Here is a 14838-nt window from a genome sequence, read left to right on the forward strand (position 1 = left end):
TGCTGAGTAGTCTTCTTTAGGTTTAGGGAAAACTCTGAGGAACAAAACAGCAGTGCTTGAGCTCACAGTGCCTGTCAGATGCAGTGGGAAGTATGTAGAAATGCCTGCCATAGCTGTAATGAGGACGAGGAGCTGTAAGGAGATGTGCTGCAGAGCACCACAAGTGTCTGCTGTAGTCCACACCTTTTATTACTTAGATTACCACCTGTCCCATTAAGTCTGCTCTGCCAGTGACTTTTCAGAGTGATAGCTGGTTATAATTGCTAAGAGAAATTTCAACAGGGGTTAGTGGACCAAGTTGTAGTACTCACTCATGTAGCTAGTCCTGAGGTCACAGTTGATGCTCCCCAGGAGATACTGTACAAACCGTGGGATAATGGTGCTGGCAATAGTGTATCCTGTGGTAGGGGAGGCAAACCCTTGGAGTAAGGGCTAGTTCTGCACCCACATGTGTCAGTTGGTGTTCCACACAGACAGTAACTAGCTCACCTTCTTAAGAAGGAACCCTTGCTGTTGGCCAATGTAAACTTTCTCTGTCCCTGTGGCTCCTCCACTCATATCCCTGTGGGTCGAGCATTAAGGAGACCCAGAGCAAAATCTGGCTGATGGCCACTGACAAGTTATTCCACCTGCAGTTGGGATGTAGTTAAATGCCTCCTCTGTTGCTGGTGCTTTGGGGTGGGCATTAACATAAGACATAAAGATTGGCACTTTTTGTCATCAACCTGGCTGTCCTCCAGATTCCTGATCTTTTTTTATAAGTGTGCTCCTTCCCTATTCCTAAAAAATCCGCCATAATAGTCTCCACTCCCAGGAATTTGTGTTTTGTCTTCTCTGGCCATTTCTCCCCTCACCATACCCCCTGAAAGAATTTTCACCTCATCGTTGTGTTTCAGAGCCATCCTTGTAGGGCTCCAGAGCAGTTGCAATCTGTTTTTGACTTGTATCTGTTAACCAGACCCCAAGGTTTTCTTTCTTGTCATTGGGTCACCAGGAACCTACCATAGAGTCATTGATGTAAGCAGAAGTAAAGACATCAATGTGATAAGGTAAGTGACATGAGGTTCTGGGCTCTCTTATAATTTGCTAGTGCCCTCTGAATCTGCCTAGGTCCTGTTATAAATAAATACACCATTTTTAGCATACACTGGAGTGCTGCTCTCCTGGACCTGTGACTTGGTGAGTCATGGTTAGCTCTCGTCACAAAACCTTTGATGTTTCATGGTTGGGTTGATGTTCCATGTTGGGTCTAGTATCACACCAGGAGTTACTCTTTTCATACAGTGTTACAGAAGGCTTGTCCTTGCATCAGAAAATCTAGAGGTCTGTGCTGCAGCTCCCCTGTTGGGACTTTGCATAGAATCTGCTACCCGGCATCTCTGCCTACCACAGATAGTCTGAGTCTGAGCATGAAGGCACTTGCACTGGAGCTTGATCCACCAGGAACCTCTCCTCTAGGTCTTAAATCAAAACTGGCAGTCTTCTGAATCACCCAGTTTTATCTTTTAAAAACATTTTACATTTTTTTAATGTACCAGTCATCTTTCATTAGGTGTTAATTCTCAGCTAGTGTATAAAGGATTCAGCAAAGGTTGAGCTCCTCAAGGAAAGGTGCGGGGCAATGAAGGTGAGGACTGCAGAGTGCATCCTTCCTGCTGGGCCTTCTTCTGTGGTTCTTGTATAGCCACTCATGTTTGAGTTCTTTGTAAGAAAAGCAGTGATTGAAAAGCATATCAACTGCTAGCACCATAGGAACCCCAGAAATACCCCTGTTCTTCAAATTGACATACTTGTCATACTGGTAGTAACTCACTCTTTGAGGTGCTGTAACAGTGCCTTTGGGTTGAGCTCTCACATCAGAATCCAGCTTGAGGCCTGACCTGTGGTGGCGCAGTGGGATAAAGCGTCGACCTGGAACACTGAGGTCGCCGGTTCGAAACCTTGGGCTTGCCTGGTCAAGGCACATATGGGAGTTGATGCTTCCTGCTCCTCCCCCTTCTCTCTCTCTCTGTCTCTCTCTCTCACTCCTCTCTCTCTAAAAAAATCAATAAATAGAATATTTTTAAAAAAATTAAAAAAAAAAAAAAGAATCCAGCTTGATAGCTCCTTTGTTTTGACATCCATGAGTTTCTTCTTCTTCACTGGTATGACTGACGCCATCTTGGTGTCCTAGGTGTCCACTGTCACACAGTGTCATCTGTTAGTTCTGCTTAAATACAAGCTACCTGTTCTGAGTTTAACCATAGCCTTTGATCCAGTTGCTGAGTTCCCTTTAAATGAATTGTGTATTTTTACACCCACTCCTGGGGATTTGGGGTTCCCTAAGCACTCATTTAGATCTGACTGGAGGCATCTGTTGATAGGCTTGGAAGGCAGAATTGTTTCTATCCTGTGGACTGATAACAAAAGAGCCAATAGATTGTTCCCTATTTCTTGAAGCCCTGGGAGGAGTCCTTAGTGCTTCCAGGCACTCCTAACTGCAAGATCCTTTAACATTTTAGCAGATGAGGGTTGCCTCTAGGTCTCACAAAATCTGTTAGATCTAGCAGCCTGTTGAGTCACTGCATTGTAACAAAGCAGTTATATGTCCAGGCTTGAGGAAAAACTGAGCTATATCTTTACTATTGGTCTCTCCATGGACCCCATTAAAAACTTAGTCCCACACCTACTCTCTTCTATAGAGAAACCTAGAACTCAGGGTCTCAGAAACATCTTACAGGCCTGTCCTCGGCTCTTTAGTTACTATTCTCTCAGAAGGAAGGAGAAAGTTGATTCCCATTCTCTTCAAATCAGACTGCTTCTTCTTAACTGTGATACCATGACTCTTTTCTTACCTTTAGTTTGATAGCTATGCTCCTGGCTTTCTTACTTGATTGTTCTCCAGTTTGGATGTTTTTAGACTTAGGTTGCTTTATGTATTGCAATTCTGTATGATACTGTGGGCATAGCATGCCATAGGTTTATGGTAGCATCTTGTCATATTCTGTAGTGACATTTCAATTCATATCTTCACCCTCCATCCTAATACTTCTTTCCATTTTACCATCTTATATTTCACCTATTTGTAAGGTAATTTTCAATCTAGGTATCTCAGAATGAAATTCCAGTTCCTCTGAACTCTGTCTACTTCCTACCTTATTTTCCTTTGTTCCTTTCCTCCCTCTCTTCTCTTGATCCATCTTTGTAGGTTATGGGTTAGGGGAGGTCGGATTGTCTTTCCGGACAATTTTTTAATTTTTAAAACATTACAGAAGTAAGATATGAATAAGTTCTTATGCAAAATTTTGAACACTATGTTACGAAGTCCAATTCTCCTTCACTGCCCTGCTACCCGTTGCCCTCCTTACCCCTTCACCACCTTCTCATCTCCATTTCATTGACCTCTGCTTTATAGTTAGGTCACTGGTCACTTAAGTATTTTATTCCCTCTTGAGTTAATTTGGTTTTTAATATTTTTCTAAAAAGTTGTAATACTTTTTGATTTTCAGATTCTTATAAAGTTAGTGCAAAGATGAAATGAGTTAATATTTGTCAAGTGTGTAGAATATATTAGATTTCTTATTTTATAATATAAAAATAGTATTTTAAGAAAAAGCTAATAACTTAGAGCAAAGGTCATTTAAAATGTGGAGTAAGCAGATACATTTTCAGAAGGTTCTCCATTTGATGACTCAGATCTAAATTTCTTTTCTCTGGCATCTAAAAATCACTAGAGGGCATAGTTACAGGAGCAGAGTTCTTGACTAGTACTTAGAAATTGCTTGGTCAGTAGTAACTGGCCGTGACTGTAATGTTTGGGAGATGCCATTTTAGGTGTCAGTATACATACAAAGAACTATTAAGAGTATGTTATGTAATTTTATAGTTGCTTTAATTCCTGAATTATGTTCCCCTTAACAAGATATTATTTTTTATTCCTTTCATTCATTTATTAAACATTTATTGCTTTGCTTAGTAATGTGCTAGAAAATGGATAATATAGTGATTGATACAAGATAAGTAAAAAAATAGAATAATCTCACTAAATAAGGCTTGTAAGTAGAGGGATCATGCCTGTCTCAGTTTGTGGCACATACTAAGTAATTAATAAATCGTTTTGAATGTTACTCAAGAACTGTGAAGCAACTATGGTACATATCTTAGGTACACTTGAAGTACAGAGATGGGACCCTCACTCAGCCTGATGAATAGGAATCAGACTGCTCACAAAGATTATTCATAGATAAATTCTTAAAGATTGAATTACAGTTAACCTGGTAAAAACAACGGGAAGAGCACAAAGGATATGCAAAGGAATGGAAGTCTAGAAGGAAAGACCTCTGAATATAGGCTACAGTGACTTCAGTACAGTTGGCACACTGTAAGGGTATGGGGAGTGGGGGGAGGGTAGCAGCCCAGCAAAGGCAGGTCCTAACAATTCTTATGTCGTGCTGATTCCATCCTGTGAACTGAGAGTTTTATAGATTTTTAAGTACAGAGCATGACATGGTCATTTGGTTCTAGAACTTAAGTTTGGTTTTATAAGTTAGCATTTTATTAAAATGACCTTTTACTAGGCTGTATAGCAAGCAAGTTCTAGTAGATTTCAAATAATTATATCAACCATATTTTCTGTCAACAGTGACTTTAGTTAAAAATGAATAGCAGCCCTGACCAGATAGCTCAGTTGGTTAGAGCATTGCCCTGACATGTTGAGGTTGAAGATTCGATCCCTGGTCAGGGCACATTCAGGAACAGACCGATGTTTCTCTCTTCTCCCTTCTTCCCCTCTTTCCCTCTACTTCTTTTCTACCCACCCACCCATCCTCCCTCCCTTTCTTTCTTGCTAAAATTAATAAATATAATGTTTTGAAAAAATGAATAGCAAACAGTAAATACAAACCTACCTATGGAAATTTATATCTTTTATAAATCCAGTGGGTCAAAAATAAAGTAATGGAAATCAGAAAATACCTAAAACTAAGTAATAAAGACAATTAGGATATATTAAAACTGTGAGACATAGTGAAACCTTGAGTACTCATATTTAAAAATGAAAATTATGGCCTGACCTGTGGTGGCGCAGTGCATAAAGCATTGACCTGGAACGCTGAGGTCGCCGGTTCAATACCCTGCACTTGCCTGGTTTGAGGCACATATGGGAGTTGAAGCTTCCTGCTCCTCCCCCCTTTCTCCCTCCCTCCCTCCCTCTCTTCCTCCCTCCCTTCCTCCCTCCCCCTTCCTCCTCTCTAAAATGAATAAATAAATAAATTAATTAAAGCCCTGACCAGGTAGCTTAGCTAGTTGTAACATCATCCCAATATGCTAGGGTTGCAGGTTAGATCCCCAGTCAGGGGACATACTAGAATCAACCAATGAATGCATGGATAATTGGAACAACAAATTGAGGTCTCTGTCTTTCTTACTCTCTCTCAAATCAATAAATAAAAAAAATTTTTTTTTAAAATTTTTTTTATTTATTCATTTTTTTAGAGGGGGGGGAGAGAGAGAGAGAGAGAGACAGACAGACAGAAAGGAGGAGCAGGAAGCATCAACTCCCATACGTGCCTTGACCAGGCAAGCCCAAGGCTTTGAACCGGCAACCTCAGTGTTTCCAGGTCGACACTTTATCCACTGCGCCACCACAGGTCAGGCAATAAATAAAAAAATTTTAATGTTACCTGACCAGGCGGTGGCACAGTGGGTAGAGCGGAGCATCGGACTGGGATGCAGAGGACCCAGGTTCGAGACCCCAAGGTTGCCAGCTTGAGTGCGGGCTCATCTGGTTTGAGCAAAAGCTCACCAGCTTGAACCCAAGGTCACTGGCTCAAGCAAGGGGTTACTCAGTCTGCTGAAGGTCCGTGGTCAAGGCACATATGAGAAAGCAATCAATGAACAACTAAGGTGTTGCAATGCACAACAAAAAACTAATGATTGATGCTTCTCATCTCCCTCTGTTCCTGTCTATCCCTCTGTCTGACTCTCTGTCTCTGTAAAAAAAAAAAATTGTTTAAAAATAAAAATTAAATATGTATAAGCTAAGCATTTAAATTAGGAAAAGAAAACCAGAATAAATTTAAGTCAAATCGATGATAAAGATAAAAGCTAACACTTGTAAAATACTTGCTATGTGCTAAACACTGTTCCATGTATTTTACAGGGTTTTTCTCATTTAATCTTTACACCAACCCTATAAGGTAGGTGCTGTTGTTATTCCCACTTTACAGATGAGAAAAACTAAGGCATAGAGCGAAACTTATCCAAGTTTCTAGTTACTGAGGGATAGTATTGGGGTTTGAAATTAATGGAAAAAAGTATTTTTTAAAGATTATATTGGATGGGCCCCACCAGGTGGTGGCACAGTGGATAGAACGTTGGACTGGGATGCGGAGGACCCAGGTCGAGATCCCGAGGTCGCCAGCTTGAGCACAGGCTCATCTGGCTTGAGCAAAGCTCACCAGCTTGGACCCAAGGTCACTGGCTTGACCAAGGGGTTAATTGGTCTGCTGTAGCCCCACGGTCAGGACACATATGAGAAAGCAATCAATGAACAACTAAGGTGCCTCAACAAAAAACTAATGATCGATGCTTCTCATCTCTCTCTGTTCCTGTCTGTCTGTCCCTATCTATTTCTCTCTCTGACTCTCTCTGTCTCTGTAAAAACAAAAATAAAAAATAAAAAAAAAGATTTTGGTGGATGGGACTAACAAAGCCAAAAGTTGGTTTCTTGAAAAGACTGATAAAATAAACAAATGATTTGAATGATTGACCAAGAAAACCCAGAAAGCACAAATAGCATTAGGAATATAAAGGGTGATATACCTCAGATATAGAAGAGAATTTTTAAAAATAAGAGAGTACTTTGAGTAACTATGCCAGTAAAATTTACAACTCAAATAAAACGACAATTTTGAACCCAAGACCTCTGGTTAAGATGGCGGCATAGGTAAATGTGGTACTCAGCATCCTCCCAAAACCACATCAGAAATAAAGCTAAACTGCAGACCAGCCATTACTCTGAACCACCTGAAATCTAGCTGAACAGAAGTCTCACAACTAAGGCTATAAAGAAGAAACCACATTGAGACTGATAGGAGGGGTGGAGACACAGGCCGGTCTCACACCCCTGTGTGGTTGATAAAAATTAAGGAGGGATATCTTGGCTGTGAAGGTCTGCCCTGAGGAGCAAGGAGTCCCAGCTCTACACCAGGCCCTTCAACCCAGGGTTCCAGTACTGAGAAGAGAAATCCCCATAATTTCTGTTGGTGAAAACGGTAAGGTATTTTTCCCCGCCAAAAAGGAAGGAATGGGGCTCGGAGCCACCAAGTGTGTTATAATAAAAGGCTTTATTGAGTACAGCGCATCCCACCTGGCAAGGTTCCCTGGCCCCGAGGAAAGAAAGATGGAGGCTAGGGAAGTTGCTCGGATTAAACCGCCTGGGAGATATTAAAGGGGTCCCTGTAGGGAAGTGGAGCTAACATGACGTGGTAAAATCCCACTGGCTGGCAGACAATCTCTTTTTTCCAAATGGTTCCTGTGAAGCCTGCTTTTGGCGCCCTTGGTTGTGGGCAGGTCTGAGTTTCCCATGTGACCATCCCCCATTATCCACCGACCTTACAAAAACCAGCAAGGATTGTTGCTGAGTGAGATGAAGGGCTGCTGGAGTCCCAGACAGTTCTTCTTAAAGGACCACTGTTTGGCAGATAAAATATATTATGCTCCCTTTGTTAAAGATGGCACTGCCCACGTGGAATTTCGTTGCCCAGGTGATATTAGTTGCCCTTCTTGCTTGGAATGGGCGTGATTATATTAATATGTGTTGGGGCAGGCTGTGGGCAGGCAGGATCCTTGTAACCTGGGGCTTGGTTTTGGGACTAAGCCTTTCCCATCCTTTTTGATGTGGGGTGGTGCAATCCCATCATGCCTCAGATAAGTGACTTTCTATCAGAGACTTCCTTATTTATATATTGGATTAAAGGTTTTGATTTCTACACTATAAAATGGGGGCAGACTGGGAGCTTGCTCTCTTAGTTCCGGACATTAGCATTAGAGGAGAGAGCAGAGAGGAGAGCAGAGAGAGGCCACGTGGAGGAGGCCAGGAGAAGCAGCCAAGATGATGGAGTGCTGAGGGAGAAGCCAGTTTGTGCAGAGTTTGTGCAGAGAGAAGGAGATAGGGAATAGAGGTGAATAAGGCTAGTGAGCTATAAACCTTTGATTCTAGGAAACTCGGATAAGTCAGTAGATTTGTGAGCACTGAATGAGTGGGTTTTGGAGCCCAGTGTGTGTTTTTACTTGCCCGCCGGGTGCAAGCTAGGATTAAAGCTAATGGCCCACCAGTTCTTGGCTCCATTGTTTCATTACCGTTTGTCCGAATCTAATGCGAACTTGCATGGGCCAGGTGATGTTGGAATCCATGGGAGTCCGAAAAGACCAGAGTAACAGGCTTTATTGAAAGGAAGAAAGGAACACTGCCGGGCACTCCTCTGGGGGAGAAGAGCACCAGTACTAGCTAGGGGGGCGAATTTATAGGGTAAAAGGAGAGTCTCAAGCAAGTGGGTGTTGAATCAAAAGTCCTGGTATGTCTGGAATGCTCCTCCTTGGGGGCTTGCCAGCTTCTTGGAATTCCTCTGCCTCAGGGACGATAGGGGTGTCCTCTGTCCAGTAGGGGTGAGGTCTGACAGATAAGCGGAACATTAAGAGGACAGTTTGGAATTCACGTATCTATTATTTCTCAACTCTGGTTACATATAAAAGAAAGACAGTTACTAATTTTATAATATATGGTGAGGGGTGATGAGGAGAAAGGAGAAAAAAAGTGGAAAATTATTGCTTCTTTTGGAGAGAACTCAAGAAGGGAACCTTGCCAAGCCAAGTCCCTCATCCAGTTAAGGAGGTCGTCAATTTCCATGCTGTAAGGTCTGAACCAGGCAATGTCTCTGAAAACCTGAGTGAGGAAGTAAATTTTGTGAGGTAATAATTGCGAATCGCTTGCTGTGAGTGCCGAGTGGACAGAGTGACATGGTGATACATGGTCTCCTGGATGAGCCTCATGAGACGTGCTGGTCTGGTTCCTCTCGAATGGGAGGACATGTGGAGATTTTTAGAGACAGGGAACCTGTTGGTGTAAGTTTTTAGAAGGACTGAGTATGTGTAGTTTAAAAGGAAGGGGGTTTGGAGAACATTCAGGAGGGAACTTCTCGGGCTGAGGGGTGGCTTCTTCCTGCTGTCATCCCTACCTATTTGATATTTCCCTCTTGAGGTTCTCCTTGGGGTATTGGGGAATAGGAGTGTAGGAGCATTTGATTGTAGGTAATCCTAGAGATTTCTCTCATCTGAGCCTGTAGGAACTTGATAAAGAAAGAGGCAAGGCCTGACCAGGCGGTGGTGCAGTGAATAGAGCATCAGACTGAGATGCAGAGGACCCAGGTTCGAGACCCCAAGGTTGCCAGCTTGAGCACGGGCTCATCTGGCTGGAGCAAAAAGCTCACCAGCTTGGACCCGAGGTCGCTGGCTCGACCAAGGGCTGTTTTTGATCCTCTGGGGTAAGACAGATCATGTAAATTGCTGGGCTTCATTAGTGTCTGGGTCAGTCCAGGTGAATACAAACAGAAAGTATGAGTCAGGGTGTAGAAGAATGGTAAAGAAGGCATTCTTGAGGGTTAGGATTGTGAAGTGAGTGGTGTTTGAGGGAATGTGTGACAGTAACTTGTAGAGATTAGGGACTACTGGATGGAGGGGAATTATCGCCTCACTGACAGATGTAAGGCTTGTACAAGGCAATAAGCCCTGAAGGTTTTTGAACAAGAAGGATGGGGGTATTGCAGGGAGAGTCCGTGGGGATGAGTAAGCCTTGATTTAAGAGGCGGATAATTATTGGTTAAGACCTTAGAAACAGACACAGTTACACATTAAAGACTTCAGATACACATTATGAATTAAGGCAGGAGTCGGGAACCTTTTTGGCTGAGAGAGCCAAAATGCCACATATTTTAAAATGTAATTCCGTAAGAGCCATACAACGACCCATGCCCATTACGCATTATCCAATAAAAATTTGGTGTTGTCCCGGAGGACAGCTGTGATTGGCTCCAGCCACCCACAACCATGAACATGAGCGGTAGGAAATGAATGGATCGTAATACATGAGAATGTTTTATATTTTTAATGTTACTATTTTTTATTAAAGATTTGTCTGCGAGCCAGATGTAGCCATCAAAAAAGCTACATCTGGCTTGCAAGCCATAGGTTCCCGACCCCTTAAGGAATTTAAATGAGCGTGCTTTACTTACTTCAATTAAAATTATACTAGAGGCCCTGGCCGGTTGGCTCAGTGGTAGAGCGTCGGCCTCGCGTGCGGAGGACCCGGGTTCGATTCCCGGCCAGGGCACATAGGAGAAGCGCCCATTTGCTTCTCCACCCCTCTGCCGCGCCTTCCTCTCTGTCTCTTTCTTCCCCTCCCGCAGCCAAGGCTCCATTGGAGCAAAGATGGCCCGGGCGCTGGGGATGGCTCTGTGGCCTCTGCCCCAGGCGCTAGAGTGGCTCTGGTTGCAACATGGCGATGCCCAGGATGGGCAGAGCATCGCCCCTGGTGGGTGTGCCGGGTAGATCCCAGTCGGGCGCATGCGGGAGTCTGTCTGACTGTCTCTCCCTGTTTCCAGCTTCAGAAAAATGCAAAAAAAAAAAAAAAATTATACTAGAGATATTTTCTGACAAACAGAGATAAGACAGATTACTTACATAGCTTAATATACTGTTTTTTTTAAGTTTTTCGAGATGGCAGGGAGTTGCCAGCATAGAGGGGAGGAAGAGAGAAGGCAGACGGATGGACAGTGTGAGCAGCTGGATGGAAAAGAAGGAGGGTCAGAATCTGCAGGAGGAGGAGGAGGGTAAAGTACTGGTGTGGCACCACGTGGTCAGAGGAGTTAAAAAGATTTAGAGCTCTGAGGAGAGAGGAGAGGATGAGGAGGGAAGAGGCACAGTCACAGTTTGTAAGGAAGGAGGAGAGGTCAGAGAAGAGACAGGCACCGCAGCCAGAGCCACCGCTTCTAAGGAGGGGAGAGGGGATGAACACAGTGGAGAAGGGAGGCGCCCCTGGCCAGCAGGGGAGGAGAAAGAGAGACTGGTACTTGCAAGTGAATAAGAAAACAGGATCCTGTAAAGGAAGGGGTCTTTCTGGAGCTAAGAGACTTGAGCAATAGAGATTTTCAGGGGAACCAGAGAGGGGTCCCGAGAAAGTGGTGCCCCCGGGGGTCAGGCAGGAGAAGGAGAGAGTTGGGAGTCCGCGGAGAAGGCAAGATTAGAAGCAAAGGTTTTAGGTGAGGTTTCTTTGGCCAAAAACGGCCTGTGTGTAGAACAAGCGGCACAGAAATTAAGGACAGGAGAGAAGGGAGAAGGAAGCCTGCATGTAAGGAATTTCAGAAGCTTTCCCGGTCTGGTGGCAAAGATTGTCAAGGTCTCTCAGAATATTGTAATCGAGCCCTGGCCGGTTGGCTCAGCGGTAGAGCGTCGGCCTAGCGTGCGGAGGACCCGGGTTCGATTCCCGGCCAGGGCACATAGGAGAAGCGCCCATTTGCTTCTCCACCCCTCCGCCGCGCCTTCCTCTCTGTCTCTCTCTTCCCCTCCCGCAGCCAAGGCTCCATTGGAGCAAAAGATGGCCCGGGCGCTGGGGATGGCTCTGTGGCCTCTGCCCCAGGCGCTAGAGTGGCTCTGGTCGCAATATGGCGACACCCAGGAGGGTCGCAACATGGCGGCACCCAGGAGGGTCGCAACATGGCGACGCCCAGGATGGGCAGAGCATCGCCCCCTGGTGGGCAGAGCGTCGCCCCCTGGTGGGCGTGCCGGGTGGATCCCGGTCGGGCGCATGCGGGAGTCTGTCTGACTGTCTCTCCCTGTTTCCAGCTTCAGAAAAATGAAAAAAAAAAAAAAATCCTTTAAAAAAAAAAAAAAGAATATTGTAATCAAATGTCCCGTTTTCAAGCCATTGGGAGTCATTGTCTAATTTGTATTGGGGCCATGCCATGTTACAGAAGAAAATGAATTTTTTTGGCTTTAGGTCAGAGAGGCCCAACTTAGGTTTTTTATGAGACATCCTAGAGGGGTCTGGTTGGAAGGCTTAGACTCTGAAGAGCCCATAGTGGAGACAGGTGAGCAAGAGGGGGCGTCCCGCCTTTTGTCACTGTCCCAAAAGGAGAGAATCTCCGTGTGGGGGAGTCGTCCCTGATAGAGGTCGTCACCACCTGTCAGGGAGCTCCGAGGATGAGAAATCCGAGAGAGTGGAGAGGTTTGGCTAGGCGCCTAGTCTTCCGTGCAGTCCACTGAGACTGAAAGACAAACCCCTCAAAATGTGAGGCGTGTCAGAGAAAACCGTCCGACCAGAGAAAATTTTGTGGAAATGAGAAGCCGACTGGGAAAGGGGAAGGGAGAAACTCCTTACCTTCTGGTCCAGCAGGGGTTAGGACAGGGTTAGACTGCCGGCCAATCGACCTACAATTACACGTCCAAACAGAATCAGGGAGTAAGCCCGGGGCGAGCTGCCGCTGCCCATTGCTTCCCTGTTTGTAAGTTTGGACGGCAAAGAGGGATCGTCCAGGCAGTTAGTACCCTGTCCTGGGTTTCGGCACCAAATGTTGGAATCTGTGGGAGTCCGAAAGACCAGAGTAACAGGCTTTATTGAAAGGAAGAAAGGAACCCTGCCGGGCACTTCAACGGGAAGAAGAGCACCAGTACAAGCTAGGGCAGGGGTCCCCAAACTTTTTACACAGGGGGCCAGTTCACTGTCCCTCAGACCGTTGGAGGGCTGGACTATAAAAAAAAACTATGAACAAATCCCTATGCACACTGCACATATCTTATTTTAAAGTAAAAAAATAAAACGAGAAAAAATACAATATTTAAAATAAAGAACAAATAAATTTAAATCAACAAACTGACCAGTATTTCAATGGGAACTATGGGCCTGCTTTTGGCTAATGAGATGGTCAATGTGCTTCTCTCACTGACCACCAATGAAAGAGATGCCCCTTCCAGAAGTGTGGCGGGGGCCGGATAAATGGCTTCAAGGGGCTGCATGCGGCCCGTGTGCTGTAGTTTGGGGACCCCTGAGCTAGGGGGACGAATTTATAAGGTAAAAGGAGAGTCTCGAGCAAGTGGGTGTTGAATCAAAAGTCCTGGTATGTCCAGAATGCTCCTCCTTGGGGGCTTGCCAGCTTCTTGGAATTCCTCTGCCTCAGGGGTAATAGTCCAGTAAGGGTGAGATCTGACAGATAAGCGGAACATCAAGAGGGCGGTTTGGAATTCATGTATGTATCAGGTGGCTGTGATAGTGGCCGTTTATAGTGGCCCTACAACCCCATACATGGACTTACTTGACTATCTAGCTCTGAGCTGTATACAGTACTGGGGAAGTGGCTCAAAAGGCACCATGGACATACAGGTAGGAATTGAATTGTCTAGCATCAGGGAGAGAGCAAGAGGGGCAGCTTTCTACCAGGCAAAAGTGCTGGCAAAGGCCATTTTTCCTTTTCTGAGCCCTTTCCCCACAGAGCTGGCAGGCAAGTGCCATATATGAGTTTCATCAACCTGGTTATCACTGTTTGCCCTGCCCTAGTGACACCCTGCCCACTCATCCAGTGGGCCCACCCAAGCTGTTTCCAGTGTCTTTTCCATATGAATGGCCTATCTTGCATCATGCCTCAAAGTTTCCTAATATCTTTCAAACAAGCAACATCTGACCTCAGAGTAACCCATGCCTCTCACTAAGTGGCCCCAGGCCTGGCCTTGATTTTCAGCCTTGGTTCTAGCTTGGCCTCTCCTGGGCACCACCAAGCCCAACACAAGTAGCAGCCATCTGCGGCATGCTTTATAGCTCATGCCAGTGGCCCTTGGCAGAACAGGTGGCCCTGGGTTGATTCGAGCACCAGTCCCAGACTGGGTTTGCTAGGTGGATCCTGGTCGGGGCACATGCGGGAGTCTGTCTCGCTATCTCGCTATCTCCCCTCCTCTCACGTAAAAAAAAAAAAGTTCTTATGTCAGTCTAGTGTATTTGTAAGTGCAAAGTGGTATCATCTCATTAGGGATTACCACTATATGTATCAAAATTACAGTGGTATATTGATGCATGAGTTGAATTCGTTTCATGGCGGAGCTTGTGACTCAGTTTGCTCGTGTGTCAAATCAAATTTCCCCATTTAAATTAATGGGAATGCAATTAGTCTGTTCTGGCCCCCAAAAACCACACAAATTTTTTGTTTTATATGCTTTTAAATAAGAAAATGTACTTTATAAATAACAAATACATACATGCACACACACACACACATATATATATACATAATAAGAGAGAATGTAAAGAAATAAACTGGTTTATGAAGTGCATTTACCTTCAAGGTCGGGCAAAGATGCTGGTGGAGGGGGAGGACACTTGTGGAGGAGGTTTTCATTTCATGCGCTATTGCTTAACATAACTTACTCTCTACACCAGGGGTCCCCAAACTTTTTACACAGGGGGCCAGTTCACTGTCCCTCAGACCGTTGGAGGGCTGGACTATAAAAAAAACTGAACAAATCCCTATGCACACTGCACATACCTTATTATTATTTTTTTTTTTTGCATATTTCTGAAGCTGGAAACAGGGAGAGACAGTCAGACAGACTCCCGCATGCGCCCGACCGGGATCCACCCGGCACGCCCACCATGGGGCGACGCTCTGCCCACCAGGGGGCGATGCTCTGCCCATCCTGGGCGTCGCCATGTTGTGACCAGAGCCACTCTAGCGCCTGGGGCGGAGGCCACAGAGCCATCCCCAGCGCCCGGGCCATCTTTGTTCCAATGGAGCCTTGGCTGCGGGAGGGGAAGAGAGA

The 14838-nt window shown here is 45.0% G+C and overlaps 1 protein-coding gene and 1 non-coding gene across 5 annotated transcripts in view; both read left to right on the plus strand.

The window, feature by feature from the left end:
- BMPR1A (bone morphogenetic protein receptor type 1A) overlaps positions 1 to 14838 on the plus strand; it is a 211867-nt gene that overhangs the window by 107159 nt on the left and 89870 nt on the right. The gene's annotated exons all lie outside the window — the stretch shown is intronic.
- On the plus strand, positions 10291 to 10366 carry TRNAA-CGC (transfer RNA alanine (anticodon CGC)). The gene has a single exon. It is a non-coding gene; the product is annotated as a tRNA-Ala (tRNA).

Source organism: Saccopteryx bilineata, chromosome 9, assembly GCF_036850765.1.
Source record: "Saccopteryx bilineata isolate mSacBil1 chromosome 9, mSacBil1_pri_phased_curated, whole genome shotgun sequence".
Taxonomy (NCBI): Eukaryota; Metazoa; Chordata; class Mammalia; order Chiroptera; family Emballonuridae; genus Saccopteryx; species Saccopteryx bilineata.